The following is a 15,555-nucleotide window of genomic DNA, read 5'->3' as shown; positions in this document are numbered from 1 at the left end:
TTTCCCTCTTCTGCATCAGCACCACTCCTGATTGTCAGAATGTTTAACATAGCTAAACATGAAACACAAGTGCATCTGCATTATGTGTGGGTGCTCTCTCATTTTATTGTATTTGGGGTGAGGTTATTTTAAGGCATGGTCCAGGGTAAATTCCTGTAAGGCCTGGGTGCCCTGCTGTGAGGTCAAAGGGGGATGGGACTAAGACTGCAGAGCCCTGACTCCCCAACTACCTGCCAATTGCCTGCCCTTTGTGGAGGTCTCTTCTGCTTTCCCTGGCCTGGGAGAGGCTGGGGTGTTTCTGATCCTGGGGTTCCTGTGGGGGGCGGTGGGCAGTATTTCCAGGGATGGAGGGTGCCGGGGGCATCCGTGGGAAGCTTGGGTGTCTGCTCCCAGGTTCTCTCAGTGCCTCTTCATCTGTTTTTTCAGCTTTTGGATCTTGAGCACCAGAGCCTGGGCCCACCACCCCCTCCTGCCCTTCCAGCAGGGCCTGGTCCAGCTCCAGCTGCTGCTCTAGCAGCTCCTCAGCTTTGGCCAGCTCAGCTGTGTTGGGGGCTCAGGATCCTGGTGAGAGGGAGTGGGGGAGGGAGCATCAGCCAGGGAAGGGGGCTGAGGCCTTAGGAAGCTGTGGTCTGGCTGCAAGTGAGGAATTCAGCCTCCCTTTCTCTTTTACCAGCCCATTAGCTTAAGTCCACCTGTACCGAGAAGTCCAGGGAACTCCCTGTCTCGGGCATAGGCTTCTGCAGGGCAGGTAGAGATCGCTGGATCAGGATTGTAACTGGACGCCTTCAACAAGGATATGGGGTCACTGGAAAAAGATGACTGACTGTCCCTCCCCACTAAGAAATAATTAACTGTTCGATGAGGGGTTATTCCTGTTCAAGAAAATCTCTGGACTGTGCTGCTCTGAAGGGGACGAGGTCTGGGCTGGGCTAGGGTGGGAAGGAGCTGAGAGCTGGAAATAGGCAAAACGCTGCAGGGGTGAGGGTGGTGAAGGGTGGGATTGAGAGGCTTCCCCCACTCCTGTGCTGACCCCCTTCACCTCCTCCACTCGCACCCTTGCAGTGACATGGGAGCTGGCCTTATCTTCCCACTGCCCCTGAAGCTGTTTGCTCTTCCATGCTTGCCTTTGGGCTCTGGGAGTAGCAAGTTTAGGAGCCGTGGGGTCCCAGGGACCAGGAGGGCAGGAGGGGAAAGAAACAGCACAGCCAGAGCCAAGGGAGAAGGAGGCAGTGGCAGGTGAGGCAAGGAGCTGTTTGAGCCACTGAGCAGCCACCAGGAGCCGGCTCTCTCCAGGCCTGTCTTCACTTCAGTGCCTGGCCCTGCCCAGAACCCTACTCCTGCTCTGCTCTCAACCTGGCCTCAGACAGGATCTTGAAAAACTCCTATTCCTAATGTGAAAAATGTTTCTACCAGTTTAGGCAGAACTTGCTTTAGAGCACTGGTGCCCAGCCTTCCACAGGTCGTGTCTGCTTTTCTTGACACTGTGTCTTTTTTCATTTATTCTTCTGCGAGGAAGGAATTATATCACTGGTTTGCGGATGAGGAAATTGCCGCAGATGGGTTCATTCAGCTCTCACCCACTGGCCAAGTGTCTGCTTGTGCCAGCTGTGGCTCAGATGTACTCAAGGCTCTATAGCTAACTGGTGGAAAGGCCTGGAGGGCTCATATTCAGGTTCACTTAACTCGAAAACTCATATTGACCTTACTTAAGTACTGATTCCCGCTTTGTAATCCATGCCACAAACTTCATTGTCTTGTTTTAAGAAATTGTCACAGAAGCCTCTAGGAACCACCTCCTGATCAGCCAGCGGTCATCAACATTGAGGCAAGACCCTACCCCAGCAAAAAGATTAAGATGAGCTGAAGCCTCAGACGATCGTTAGCATTTTTCAGCAATAGAGTAATTTTAAATTAATGTATCTGCATAGTTTTTTTACACATAATGTTATTATACATTTAGTAGGCTACAGTAGAGTATAAATATAATTTTTATATTCACTGGAAAAACAAAAGTTTGTGTGGCTTGCTTTGTTGCCGTAGTCTATGGTCTGAAACCAAATCTGCAGTGTCTCAGATGTATGTCCATAATTTCCCTTTCCCTCTTCTTGCGGCCTAGAATGACCTTGTTTCTGGTCCCTGTCTAGCCCTGCATGCTGTAGGGGTTTGCCTTCTCTGGTAGGTCTGGGAACATTGTATCCCTTGTAACCTTGGCTCCTGGCATATGACACTGGTACCAAGCTCTGTTGGACTAGTGAGCCTCCCCACACACCTCCTGAACGAGAGCAAAAGCTCTGTGCACACACCAAGCATGTGTGAGCCTGTGAGGAGATGCCGCCTTCCTGAAGGGTGTTCTGAAGGGGTTTTCTGTTGTGACTGGAGGACACAGCCATGAGCCCGCGGGCAGAGGTGGCTCAGAAGGAAGTGGATGGCCCCAGTTTTGATCATCTGGGAACAGGAAGATTCTCAGATAAAAACCCATGTTTTAGAAGACAAAACTGCCCAAGAGAGGACAGCAGCTAACCAGTTTGTTATCTGGGACATCGCTGTGCACTGGGAGGGAAGATGGCCTCTGCCATGGGGTAGGGGTCCTGGACCAAGACAAGGAGGCCTTCCTAGGGGGCAGTGCTTCTTCCGAAGCACCTTTAAATGAGCACAAAGACCTCATGTTCATCATTAGCTGACTTGTACCCACTGAGTGGAGAAAGAAACCAGAACTTTTGCAAAATTTTAGGAGAGGGGCTGTCCGTCCTGTCTCTTAGTGCTAGGGTTGTGCATGACTCATACTTGAATTGCAATGTGTACACAGTGTAAAGTCTTAATTATTAGAATAGAAGAGGCCCTAACTACTGTTGTTACAGATAAGGTTAAACAACCCATAACCAACTAACTACATTTGTAAATTTAAAACAAGATTGGCAGTCATTTAGAAAAAAAAAAAACAAAACAAATGAGACTTTTGCAAGACAATCTAAATGGTACACTACTAACAACCCTTCATGAAAGTGACGTTTCAACCATCTGAGTTTCTGCTTTAAGTTATAGACTCCAAAATGGACTAACTGCCAAGAATTTACAGTAGGGAGCCCTAAGCCACAAAGAGAGGTGTCAGGGCAGACCTGAGACCTGGAGGGAGCACATCCCCTCCCTCAGGGTCACGAGTGAATCTTCTAAGCCTGCTCCTCCATCAGACACTCCATCCAGTCATCAGGAGGTCAAGAAAAGCTCCCACAGCACTAAGACCCAACCACCTCACTGTCCTCATCTCCATGGACAGAGCCCAGCTGAGAGCCACCCCTGCTCCTCCTCCCTCGTCTCCCACAGCCTCAGCACCACCGTCTGCCTCGAGTCCACCAGGACTGAGCTCCTCCTGTCATTTCCCTGTCTGTGTCAGTCACACTGGATCCCCCACATACCCTGCACTCACATCCCCACAAGGCTCTGCACACCCCTATTCTGTCTCCCCCACCTCCCCAGCCACAGAAACCTTTCCAGTGTACCCCATGGCATTCTCAGTCCACAATCAGCAAAACCTCCACACCTTCTCTCAGGATATTCCTGCACCTCGCAGCTCCAGCAGCAACCTGAGTCTCCCTGAGGACATGACCCCCTCCGAAGTCCTCCCACATCGGGGAGTTTCCCCAGGGACTTGTCTCCCTGGGTTCAGAGGTGAGGTGGGGTTCTTGTTCTTGCTCCTCACTGTGGGTCTCAGACCTTACTGCCTTCCGCCTCCCCAAAACCCCTAAGCTGTCATCAGATTAGGCCCCCATTTCCTCATTGTAACCATTCCCTGTAGGCCCCAGACCATTCCTCTCAATCCTGATGATTGTAGCTGCTGCTTCACTGTCACCCTCTCCAGCAGGGCTGTCTCCTTGACTCGGTGACTTCAACATACGCAGATGTGCTGGGCTGAGTAATGGTCCCCAAAGGTGTCCAGTCTTAATCCTTGGAAGCTGTGAACAGGTTGCATTGCATGGCAAAAGGTACATTACTCATGTAATGAAGATTAAGTACCTTAAAATAGGGAGACTATCCTGGACTATCTGTGTGGGCCCAATCAAATCACATGAGCCATTAAAAGCAAAGAACCTCCCCTGACTGGAGTCAGATTCTGCAGAGGAGGAAGCAGAGGAGATGCCAGCCCTCCCCCGGCCCAGAGCAGCACAGTCCAGAGTCCTTGAACAGGAACTCCCCCTCATCTAACAGTTAATTATTTCTCAGTGGGGAGAGACAGCTGGTCCTCTCTTTCCAGTGACCTCATGTCTTCGTTCAAAGCATCCAGATACAGCTCCTGAGCCAGGGATCTGTATCTGTCCCCCAGAGGCCTATGCCCAAGACAGGTTGCTCCCTGGGATTCTCAGTACAGGTGGACTTAAGCTAATGGGCTGGAAAAAGAGAAAGGAAGGTAGAATTCCTCACTTACCACGAGACCTTGCAATACAGGTTCCAAGGGCCTCAGCCCCCTGCCCTGGCTGATGCTCCTCCCCTACTCCCTGTCACCAGGGCCCTGAGCCCCAGACACAGCTGAGCTGGCCCAAGCTGAGGAGTTGCTTGAGCAACAGCTGGAGCTGGACCAGGTCTTCCTGGAAGGGAACGAGTGGGTGGTGGCCCAGGCCCTGGTGCTCAAGATCCAAAAGCTAAAGAAACAGATGAGGAGGCACTGAGAGAGTCTGGTAGGAGAGAGCCTGGGAGGAGACACCCAAGCTTCCCACCAGTGTCCACAGCACCCTCCATCCCTGGAGCTAATGTGCACCGCCCCCAGGAGCCCCAGGATCAGAAACACCCCAGCGTCTCCCAGGCCAGAGAAAGCAGAAGAGACCCCCAGAAAGGGCCAGCAATTGGCAAGTAGCGGGGGAGCCAGGGCTCTGCAGTCTTAGTCCCATCCCCCTTTGACCTCACAGCAGGGCACCCAGGCCTTACAGGAATTTACCCTGGACCATGCCCTAAAATAACTCACTCCAAATACAATAAAGGGAGAGAGCACCCACACATACTGCAGATGCATTTATGTTTCATTTTTAGTTATGTTGAAAATTCTGACAATCAGGAATGGGGGTTCAGGAGTGGTGCTGATGCAGAAGACAGAAGCCAGGGTGTCGGGGAAGAGGATGTTGCCATGGGGTCAGTAGGGTCTCCTTCATCCCCAACCTGCTGTCCCCTCTGGAAGGGCAGTCACATTCCAGAATGGGTGAGTCCCCTACTATGTCTGTTCAACTGAGGGGAAAATGTGGCATGGTGAGAATAAGGCATGAAAAGGAAGAAATGAGGCAGGAACGCATGGCACACCTGCAGAGGCTGGTGTACTGTATGGGTTCAGAGGATGGAGTCGGGAGTGGGGGAAGAGATGTAATATGATGAAAGAAAACAGAGACCCCACATAAAGGTCAGAAAAACATCCCAACACAGCATCAAAGACCAGGGTGCACGAACCAACCAAGTGTCCATTATGCATCAGGTGCCCATGACCTACATGACAGGATTGAAGACAAACATATTAAGGAACTAGGAGGACCTAAAGGGTTTCATGAGATCGGCACTCACTATGGTGGAGACGTCTGTCTCCTCAGGCAGCTCCTAACACTGACCTCAAAGCAGTGCTGCCCATACTGAAGATCCTGGCATCATTGTCACCTAACACAAACATGATGACCAAGCCCTGTGCCACCTGGAAGGAGACAGAGGGCAGGACTAGAAGACCCCAAAGAGGGAAGACTCCCAGAGGGAGGGATGAGGGTGTAAAGTATGAAAAGATACAGAAAGTAAGGAGGTGGGAGAGTGGGTGTCCCTCTGGGTGTGGAGCTCACCTGATGCAGGTAGGTCTCAGAATCCTCATGCATGTCATAGGTAAAGGCAATGCTCATTTGCTTCATGTCCATGACTCAGCCAAATCAGTTGATAGTCAACAAATTGGTCTTATCTTTTGGGGTCATTCTCCAGCAAGTGCAGAACTGTAAAAATATTTAGTCACCTGAGGTGCATTCCTTGGCTTCCTGGCCAGTTTTCCCAAGGCCTCCACTGCCACCATGCACCCTGGGTGCCCTCCACACTCTCCAAGTGTCCAGATGGGTGTGAGGAGTAAAGGCCAGGAATAACTATTGGATGGTGGTTTGAGGTGCCTTTTTCCACCTCTGCAGGTGGCAAAGTGTGAATTCATAAACTGGCATTGAAGAGATCACTGCCCTTTGTGAACAGTTGTTTGGTCACCCACAGTCATGGCTGAGCCCTGAGAAGGAAGATAATCTTGTCTAGAAAAAGTAATTGTCCTGACTCTTAAATAGACTTTCTGGTCTGCATTTTATTTCAAGTGTCTGGGAAGGGATAGAGTGTGAGGTTCAGGAGAGAAGGAGAGGTCTGTCTTGATGCCTTGACACAGCACAAAGAAATCTCCCCTCCTCCCCCACATCTCCCTGTCAGTTCTCAGTGAGGGACAGATTCACAGCAATACAGAAAGGGCTGGGAAGAGATGGGGGATATCTGGGGCCAGTGTTCAGGGGTTGACCCTGTGGGGGACACCTGCTTGCAGAGTTGGAGCCCACATGTGATGATGTAGCGCTGAAGGGTGATATCAGGGAGGGGATGGAGAGTGCTTTGTAGTTTCCTGATTATGAAGAGTAGAGGTCAGCCTGCTTCTTGGGTGAAGTGACTGCTGGGGAGATTGGATTGAATTAATGAAGAATCATGAACAGGGAATGAGGATGAGTAAAGCAAGCATCAGTATCTCCTGCCATCAGTTCAGACTGATTGGGGAAGTGGGAGAGTTACTGACCCTGTTGCGTGATTCCTCCTAACTTCCTGGTCTTGGGGGCACAGGTGGGCGGTGCTGTTCTTGGTCAGGGCAGCCTCAGCTCCACCCAGGTAAGGCAGTGGAGGCAGAGAGAGTTAGGGGAGCACCTGTGAAACAGACCAAGGCAGGGTGGGAGCCCTCTGTGCAGCAGGAGTGGATGCAGGACCTGCCTGGAAGCAAGAGGATGAGATGAGGGAACCTAGCTGGGTCCTGTTCCCTGCCTGCCTGTGTTCACAGGGTAACCAGTAAGGGAGCTGGGGTAGGGAATTTGTTCATAAGCTATCTATCCAGGGATGTGTTTATAGGCATATTCGTTCATGTTTATATTCAGGTTTATTGTCACACAGACATTTGTCCATGCATGTTTTATGTTTAAGTTACTTCACAATGGCTCAGTCACAAAATCTTAATCTCTTCATTCCTGCTGCCTCTCTCTACACACAGATACACAGACACACACACACGCTATGCAACATATCTACCTGTATCTACAAAAAGAGATATTACTTTATTTTACAATTTTTAGATTCGTATGTATTCATGGGGCACAGGTGCAGTTTTGCTACACTGCTATATTGAGTTGCGGTAAAGTCAGGGCCTTCAGTGCATCCGTCACTGCAGACAGATACATTGTACCCAACAAGAAACCCCTCTGTTATACACCCACCGCCAGCCACCCTTACCCTTCTGAGTCTCTATTGTCTATCATTCCACATGCTGCTCTCATGTATATAAAGAGATATTAATCAAATATATCAGAGTGATAACTTGAATTTTACTGCACTATTCTTTCAGCTTCTTGGCACATTTGAAAATTTGTACAATTACAAGTTGGAAGAATGAGGGGAAAAAGAGAGAGAGAGAGCGCTGAGTTGGAATAGGTTAGGAGTTGTGTCCCACTAGGAACCATAATTGATCTTTGCCATTTTGAAGGTGTGTCCCCTGAGCTGCCTTCAGAGAGTCCAGGAGGGAAACCTGTTTTCACAGTAATACCAAGATGCCATCTGCCTATTTCATTATGTTGACTTTTCCATGAATGCTGCAAATGCCATGGTAGGTAACACACCCAGCACCTCGGCAGAACCAAGGCAGTATCATCAAATTGCATTCCCTCTTAAGAATGTCTTTGATGGAGCAGTAAAAAATTTATGTTCATTAAATTTGGATCCTTGAGTACATGTCTTTAATATTCTTTGTTTGAAAATGGGAAATACGCATAACACGCTTATTGCACAGATAAGCAAGATGGTAGCCTTGAGAAAGGGCACTTGTGTGACTCAGTTACGAATTCAAACAGCAGATCTCATTCACCCACTGAAAGACAATTGCATTATTTTGAGTTTGGGGGTATTATGAATAAAGCTGCAAGAGTATTTGTGTACAGGTTTTTCATGAACTTTAAGTTTTCCCTTGTTTGAAATAAGTGCCCAGGAGGGCAATTGCTAGTCATATAGTAAATTACATGTTCAGTTTGAAGAAAAATGCAATATCCATTTCCAGAGTGGCTGTACCATTTTCAAATACATCCCTACCAGCAATATAAGAGTGAGCCAGTTTCTCTGCATCCTTGCCAGCACGTGTTGTTACCTTTATTTTGTATTACAGCCATTCTCATCATTGCAGTTTTAATTTGTATTTTCCTACTGAATAATGATGCTGAGCATCTTTTCATCTGCTTATTAGTCCGGTGTTTATCCTCTTCAGTGAAACGTCTGTTCATGTCTTGCTCATTGCCTATTTTGTAATTGAATTTCATTTTTTACTGTTGTTTTTACATTTCTTCATATATTCTGAATACAGTCTTTACAGAATATGTTGTCTGTAAATATCTTCTCTCGTGCTGTAGCTTGTCTTTGTAGCTCTTCACAGGTCTCTCACAGAACAACAGTTTTTAGTTTTGATAAGATCCAATTTATTAACCTTTTCTTTTATGGATCATACTTTTGGTGTTATGTCTAAGAACTACTTGTCCAGTCTTAGTTCTGATGACTTTTTCTTCAAAGGTTGTAATCAAAAATTTTTAATTTATTATTTATTTTAGAAAAAAAATCTTGCCTAGGCTGTCCTTGAACTCCTGGGGTCAAGGAATACTCCCACCTCAGCCTCCCGAATAGCTGAGAGTACAGGCCTGTGACACGACGCCTGACTCAACGTTTGTAATTTTAACTGTGTGTTTTACATTAAAGCTTTTGATTCATTTTGAGTTATTTTTTGTATAAAGATGAGGTTTGGGCTGAGGTTATTTTTTTCCACTGTGGTTGTCCAGTTGCTCCAGCACCATTTGTTAGGAAAGCTCTCCTACCTTCATTGAATTGCTATTATGCTTTGTAAAAGTCAGTTGAACATATTTGTGTATTTTGCTCATTTTTAGTTGAGTTGCTCGTCTTCTTACATTGAGTTTAAAAACTTGTCACATTCTGGATACAGGTTCTTCATCACAAATGTAATTTGTGATAAATTGTGAAATATTTTCTCCCAGTCTATGGGTTGTCTTCTCATATTCTCGACATCTTTGGAGAGCTGGAGTTTTAAATTTTAACTAAGTCCAATTTCTCTCTCTCTCTCTCTTTTTATTTGTAGATCATGCTTTTGGTATTTTATCTAAGAATCTTTTGCCTAACTACCCAAAGTCACAAAAATTTTCTCCTGTATTTTCTTTTAGAAATTGTATAGTTTTGCCGGGCATGGTGGCTCATGCTTGTAATCCCAACACTTTGGGAGGCTGAGACAGTTGGATCACGAGGTCAGAAGATCGAGACCATCCTGGCTAACGCGGTAAACCCCATTTCTACTAAAAACACAAAAAAATTAGCCAGGCGTGGTGGTACTTGCCTGTAGTCCCAGCTACTCAGGAGGCTGAGGCAGGAGAATCTCTTGAACCCAGCAGGTGGAGGATGCAGTGAGCCGAGATCGCACCACTACACTTCAGCCTGGTAACAGAGTGAGACTCCAACTCAAAAAAAAAAAAAAAAGAAATTTTATAGTTTTAACTCATCGATTTTAGCTGGTTAGTTCTCTAATTTGTTTGAGCTGATATTTTATGTGGTGTTAAATGTGACATTGTATTACCTATGCAACTTCATTGAAAATCAATTGACAAAAAAATGTAAGAATATCTTTCTTGATTCTCACTTCTGTTTATTGATCTCTGTGTCTCTCAGTTTCACGCTGTCTGGATTATTGTAGTTTTATATGACAATCCATTTTTTTTTCAAATTTGTGTTGGCTCTTCTGCATCCTCTGCATTTTCATATACATTTTTAGGATTATCTTGTCAATTTTCTATAAAATCCCTGCTGGGATTTTGATAGGGATTGTGTTGAACCTATAGATCTACTGCGGGAGAACTGCCATCTTAACAGTATTATTGAGCTTTCCAACTCGCATCTCTTCATTTATTTAGACCTTTAATTTCTCTCAGGAATCTTTTTTTATTTTCAGTGAACGAACACTGCTCTCTTCCTAAATTTATTCCTATTTTGCTCTTTTTGTAACTAGTGTGATAGAAAAGGTGAGATTTTCATTGCTTGTATAGAGAAATACGTTAATAATTATTTTTTATATTGATTTGATACCTTATGGGGCCTTCTGGATTTATTTCTTAGTGCTTAGTGCTAGCAGGCTTTTATCTGCTTGTGAATTCTACAGACAAGGTCATGTTATCTGTGAATAGAGTTTTATGTTTTCGTTTTTATCTGGATGCCTTTAATTTTTAATTTTCTGCCTTATTGCACTGGCTGCAATCTCCAGTACAATGTTAAATAGAAGTGATGGGATTGGACATCCTTGCACTGATCCCCATTCTTAGGAGAAGGCATTCAGTCTTCAATCTTTCTTCATTAAGCTTGATTTTAGCTGTGGGTTTTTTATACATGTCCTTTATCAGAGTGAGGAAGGTCCCCTCCATTCCTATCTTGTTGAAACTTACGAACATGAGTGGTGTTAACACTTTTGTCAACAGTTTCTTCTGCATACTTTCAGATAATTATGTCTTTTATTTCATTAATACAGTGCATTCCATGAGTTGATTTTCAAATGTTAATCCATCCTTATATTCCTGCGATGAATCCCATTGGTCATGGAGTGTAATTCCTTTTTTATGTGGTATTGTATCATCTGCCAATGTTTGCTAAGGATGTTTTCACTTATGTTTATTGGTGATACTGGTCTGTGGTATCCTTTTCCTGTGAGTCTTGCTGTGACTTTGATATGAGGGTAATGCCAGTTCTGTAAATGAGCTGGAAAGTCTTCCCTCCTCTCTTCTTGTCTGAAAGAGCTTTCAAAATAGTTGATAGAATTCACCAGTGAAGGTATCTGGGCTTTGGCATTTCTTTTTGAGAAGGTTTTTAAATTACTAACCTAGAGTACAGTTCTCTTCAGGTTTTCTGGCTATTTTTTAGTCAGTTTTGGCAGTTTCTATCTTTCTAATAATCCATCCTTTTTATCTAAGTGGTCTAACTTATTGGCTTCAGGTTTTTCAGAGTGTTCACTTACAATGCTTTTTAACTTCCTAAGGCTCATTAGTAATAATCTCTCTTTTGTTCACAATTTTGGTAATTTATCTCATTTCTCATAATGTCTGTTTTGACTGTTGGTCAAGAAAACAGGCAGAGGCAGCAGATGGCTCTGTGACAGAGTCCCTAGTGGGAAGGCTTTGATCATACATAGCTGGCAAGCCAGACTGATGCCAGCAACCCCAAAGGAGCTGCCAGTGAATCTTGACAGGAAAGTCACTGACTCTGGATTGTGCTATGCTCAACCAGGGGAAGATGTCAGTACTTCAAGGGCTGTGAAAGAACCGGAAAAGGAGAGATTGGACAAATCTGAACTGGTGAGTTCCATTTCTTTACACAAGAAAGCACACTTTACAGCCTCAAACTGCCAACAATGCACAAGGAGATGTCCGCCTCAGAAGAAAACTTTGATAGAAAATTGAAATAGTCAATTAAAACATTGGTTGTCTAAAAACTGCCAAAATAATTGTTGGGCAATATAAACATGAAGGACTGGCTTTTATATCTCCATGAATGCGCTCACTGTCAACATGGGTGGAGCTGCAAGAGTGACTCCACTAGGTAGCTCCCTCTCTTTGTCCTGATGGATCAGGACACTGCTGTTATGACTATACATACAATTCTTCCTAAGGGGAGAGGATGCTGGAATAATGACTACACTTCACCTCAAATTTCTTTTTTTATATGTGATGCCGTGGTATCAGGAATAGGGATGTAAATAAAAGTGCCAGAAACAGGAATTATCCCTAAGCCAAAAACCATAACTATACTTTTACACCTTTATGTAAGAATTCTCAAGCATTCATTTCACCTGGCAAAGTTAGTATTAACAGTAAGTAGAGCTACATAGCCTGGTGGTCAGATAGCCCCCACTAGTTCCTTACCTATGTAACCTACCCTCTATGATCAAGAGTAGACTTAGGGAAGACATTCTAGAATACTACTGCTGCCTGCGGTCTAAACCAGCACAGCAGACAAACCAAATGTCACTTCCAAACCTGGAAGAGACTGATATAAAGGGACAGAGGGAGGAATAGTGGCTGAGGGTAAGTGAATAAGTCAAAGGGTTATATGAGGAAAATTCAATATTAGTTTAACTCCTCAAAGATGGTGTGAGCAAGACAGATATTTTCTCTTAGGTCAATTATACTGGATGCCTAAAAGTGTGAAGCCATATGTCCCTGAGACCATTCTTGTTTTTGGAACTTGGTAAGATTGAGTGGTGTCTGCAAACCTGAGTGACGTCATTCTGGGAGACATATTCTTACAAGAGGATGGTGAACTGTTCTAATTTTGAATGACTGAAGGAGACTCTGATAACATGACAATACCTCTTTACTGTTATAATCCTTTTTCCTATAAAAGATATGTAGTCAAAGAAAAGTGGGTAATCTGAAATATAACAAAAACATTTAGTCTTTGTCCCTGGTTTCTTCTAAAAACCTTAGACTCTTGAGTGATAAGAGCATCTTTAGAGTACTGATGAGAAAACTCTTGGCTGAGCATATCCTGGATATCTTGAGAATTGGGGCTGGCTGCCAGAGACACATACCTGTGATGAGAAAGTTGTCTTATTCCATATTGTGTTGCTATAAAGAAATGTCTGAGACTGACTAATTTATACAAACAAGGTTCATGTGGCTCAGGATTCTGATGGCTGGAAATGTTTGAGCATTTAGTGAGGGCCTCAGGCTGCTTCCACTCATGGCAGAAGGCAAAGGGGGGCTGGTATGTGCAGAGATCACACGGTAACAGAGGAACAGAGAGAGTAGGAAGTTGCCAGGCTCTTTTTAACAACTAGTTCTCATGGAAAATAATACAGCAGCAATTCATTCACTCCTTAGAGAGGGCAGCATCTCTCTGTTCATAAAATATTGGTCCCCATGACCCAAATGCCACCCATTAGGCCCCACATCCCACAATGGGCATCAGATTTTAACATGAGGTAACAGGGGATAAATATTTATATCACTGCATCCTGTCCCTAGTCAGCCAAAGCTCGTATTCTTCTCACATTGCAAAATACAATAATTTTCTCCCAATTGTCCCAGATGTGTTAGGTTGTCCAGCATCAACTCAAAATTCCAGAGTCTCATCTGAGATTCAAGGTGAGTTATTAAAGTTTTGAGCCTACAAAATTTAAAAAAATGTTATTTATTCCAAAATATTAATACAACAGTGGAAGAGACATTTCTTATATATTTCCATTCCAAAAGGTATAAATGGGCCAAAAGAAATGAATGCGGTTTCCTCACAAGTTTGAAACTCATCATGGCAGACATTAAAAAGTTAAAGCTCTAAAATAATCTCCTTTGACTCTATATTTTGAATCCTGAGCACACTGGCTGGTGCATGTGCTGGGCTCATAATGCCATGTGCAGCCCCACATTTATGGCTCTGCTGAAAATAACCCATATAGCTGCTCTCAGGCGTAAAAATTGAATGCCTATGGCTTTTCCAGGCTGAGGCTGCACATTGCCAGTGGCTCTACCATTTAGTAGTCCTGGCAGGGGTCCTGCTGCTGCAGCTCCACTAGGAATTGTCCCGGGTATTAAATTTCTCCTTTAAATATCAGTTCTGGTTTCTTTGCTCACACATATGTGCATAGGCTATTACAAGCAGCCAGGCCAAATCTTGAATACTATGCTGCTTAGAAATTTCTTTTGTCAGATACCCCTTAATCATCACTCTCAAGTTTAAAGTTCCACAGATCCCTAGGGAGGGGGCAGAATGCATCCAAGTTCTTTGCCAATGCATAACAAGTGACCTTTACTCTAGGCCCCAGTAAGTTCCTCATTTCCATCTAAGACCTCATCAGTCTGGACTCTATTGTCCATATCACTATCAGCATTTTGGTCACAACAACTTAACAAATCTCTACAAAGTTCCAAATTTCCACTCATTTTCTTGTCTTCTCAACTCTCCAAACTCTTCCAACTTCTGCCTGTTACCCAGTTCCAAAGACATTTTCACATTTTCAGCTTCCTTTACAGTAATACGCAAGTCCTGGTGCCAACTTTCTGAATTAGTTGATTCTCACACTTTTATGAAGAAATACCACAGAGTTGGTAATTTATAAAGAGGTTTAAATTGGCTCATGGTTCTGCAGGCCATACAAGAGTATGATTCTGGCATCTGCTTAACTTTCGAGAGGGCCTCAGAAAACTTCCAAGCATGCTGAAAGGTTAAGGGGAAGCAGGCATGACTGCCTTGCCTGGAGCAGGAGGGAGAGAGAGCAGGGAGGTGCCACACACTTTTGAACACCAGATCTTGTGAGAACTATCACAAGAACAGCATCAAAGAGATGGCTCTAAACCGTTCATGGAGGATCCACCCCCATAAGCCAATCACATCCCATCAGGCACCACCTCCAACATTAGGGATTACAAGTGGACATGGGATTTGGGTGGGGACAGAGATCCAAATGATATCAGGGGTCATGGTGGACATGAGGGTGGACTGGTCTCCCTGCATCTCACCTGTCACCAGGGACACAGACACATTCAGACGCCTTGACAGAAAGAGAAGCCAGAGGCCCTTGAAGTCTCAAAGAGGAGCCATGAACAAATCTTGCATCTCAGTCCCTCACAAGAGAGTCTTAGAAAAAAAATAGTCGTGAACAAATTCAAGTCAGTCATGGTAAGTGGTGACACTGAACAGCCCAACACATTGAAAAATTCCAAATCAAAGAAGCTCCAGAACCCAGTTGTGTCCCATCTACCCCAACTCCTCCTTCACTTCAGGCCCTCTAAGGTGTCACTTTTACAAGCCTTGAGGGACACATCAGAGCCCTGGATACTGTCCCTGTTCGGGGTGGAAGAAAAACAAAATCTGGTCAGAGCTCACAGGTGATGTGACTAAAGGAGGAATTGTGGGGTGGGTGAGCTCCCCCATGGGCTCCTGTCTACACTATCCCAAGGATCTCAGGGATCACTCTCCCACCCCTAGCACATTTACATGAAGCCTGAGCATGGCTGCTCCTTTTCCATCTGTGGAAAGAAAACAAACTGTGAGAGGCCAGAGAGGAGGTAGGGCCATGAGATCCCAGAGGAGTTTCCAGAACTGTGACTGCAGACCCAGGTCAGGATCAGGAAACCCGAGGGAAGAGGATGTGTTGAAGCTGGACCAATTGTCCTCCTGAGGTCTGTTCTTAGCAAGGAACTTCCCCTGACTTGTGACTGCAGAGAGTCAGGTTCCCATGACCACAATCAAGGTGATATATTTGTCCTTCAACATCACAGGTGCTTTACAAAAGAGTAA

The 15,555-nt window shown here is 44.9% G+C and overlaps 1 long non-coding RNA gene across 2 annotated transcripts; it reads right to left on the bottom strand.

The window, feature by feature from the left end:
• Positions 1–885: 885 nt before the first annotated feature.
• On the bottom strand, positions 886–15,287 carry LOC139363463 (uncharacterized). 2 transcript variants are annotated; one of them, XR_011623887.1, is made up of 3 exons: positions 15,253–15,287; positions 5,802–5,945; positions 886–3,950 (listed from the first exon to the last, which is right to left on the bottom strand). It is a non-coding gene; the product is annotated as an uncharacterized lncRNA (long non-coding RNA). The 2 variants fall into 2 exon arrangements; XR_011623886.1 differs by lacking the exon at positions 15,253–15,287 and adding an exon at positions 6,764–7,221.
• Positions 15,288–15,555: the final 268 nt, after the last annotated feature.

This window comes from Macaca nemestrina, chromosome 5 (genome assembly GCF_043159975.1).
Source record: "Macaca nemestrina isolate mMacNem1 chromosome 5, mMacNem.hap1, whole genome shotgun sequence".
Lineage (NCBI taxonomy): Eukaryota > Metazoa > Chordata > Mammalia > Primates > Cercopithecidae > Macaca > Macaca nemestrina.
This window is presented reverse-complemented; position numbering and strand designations above follow the sequence as displayed.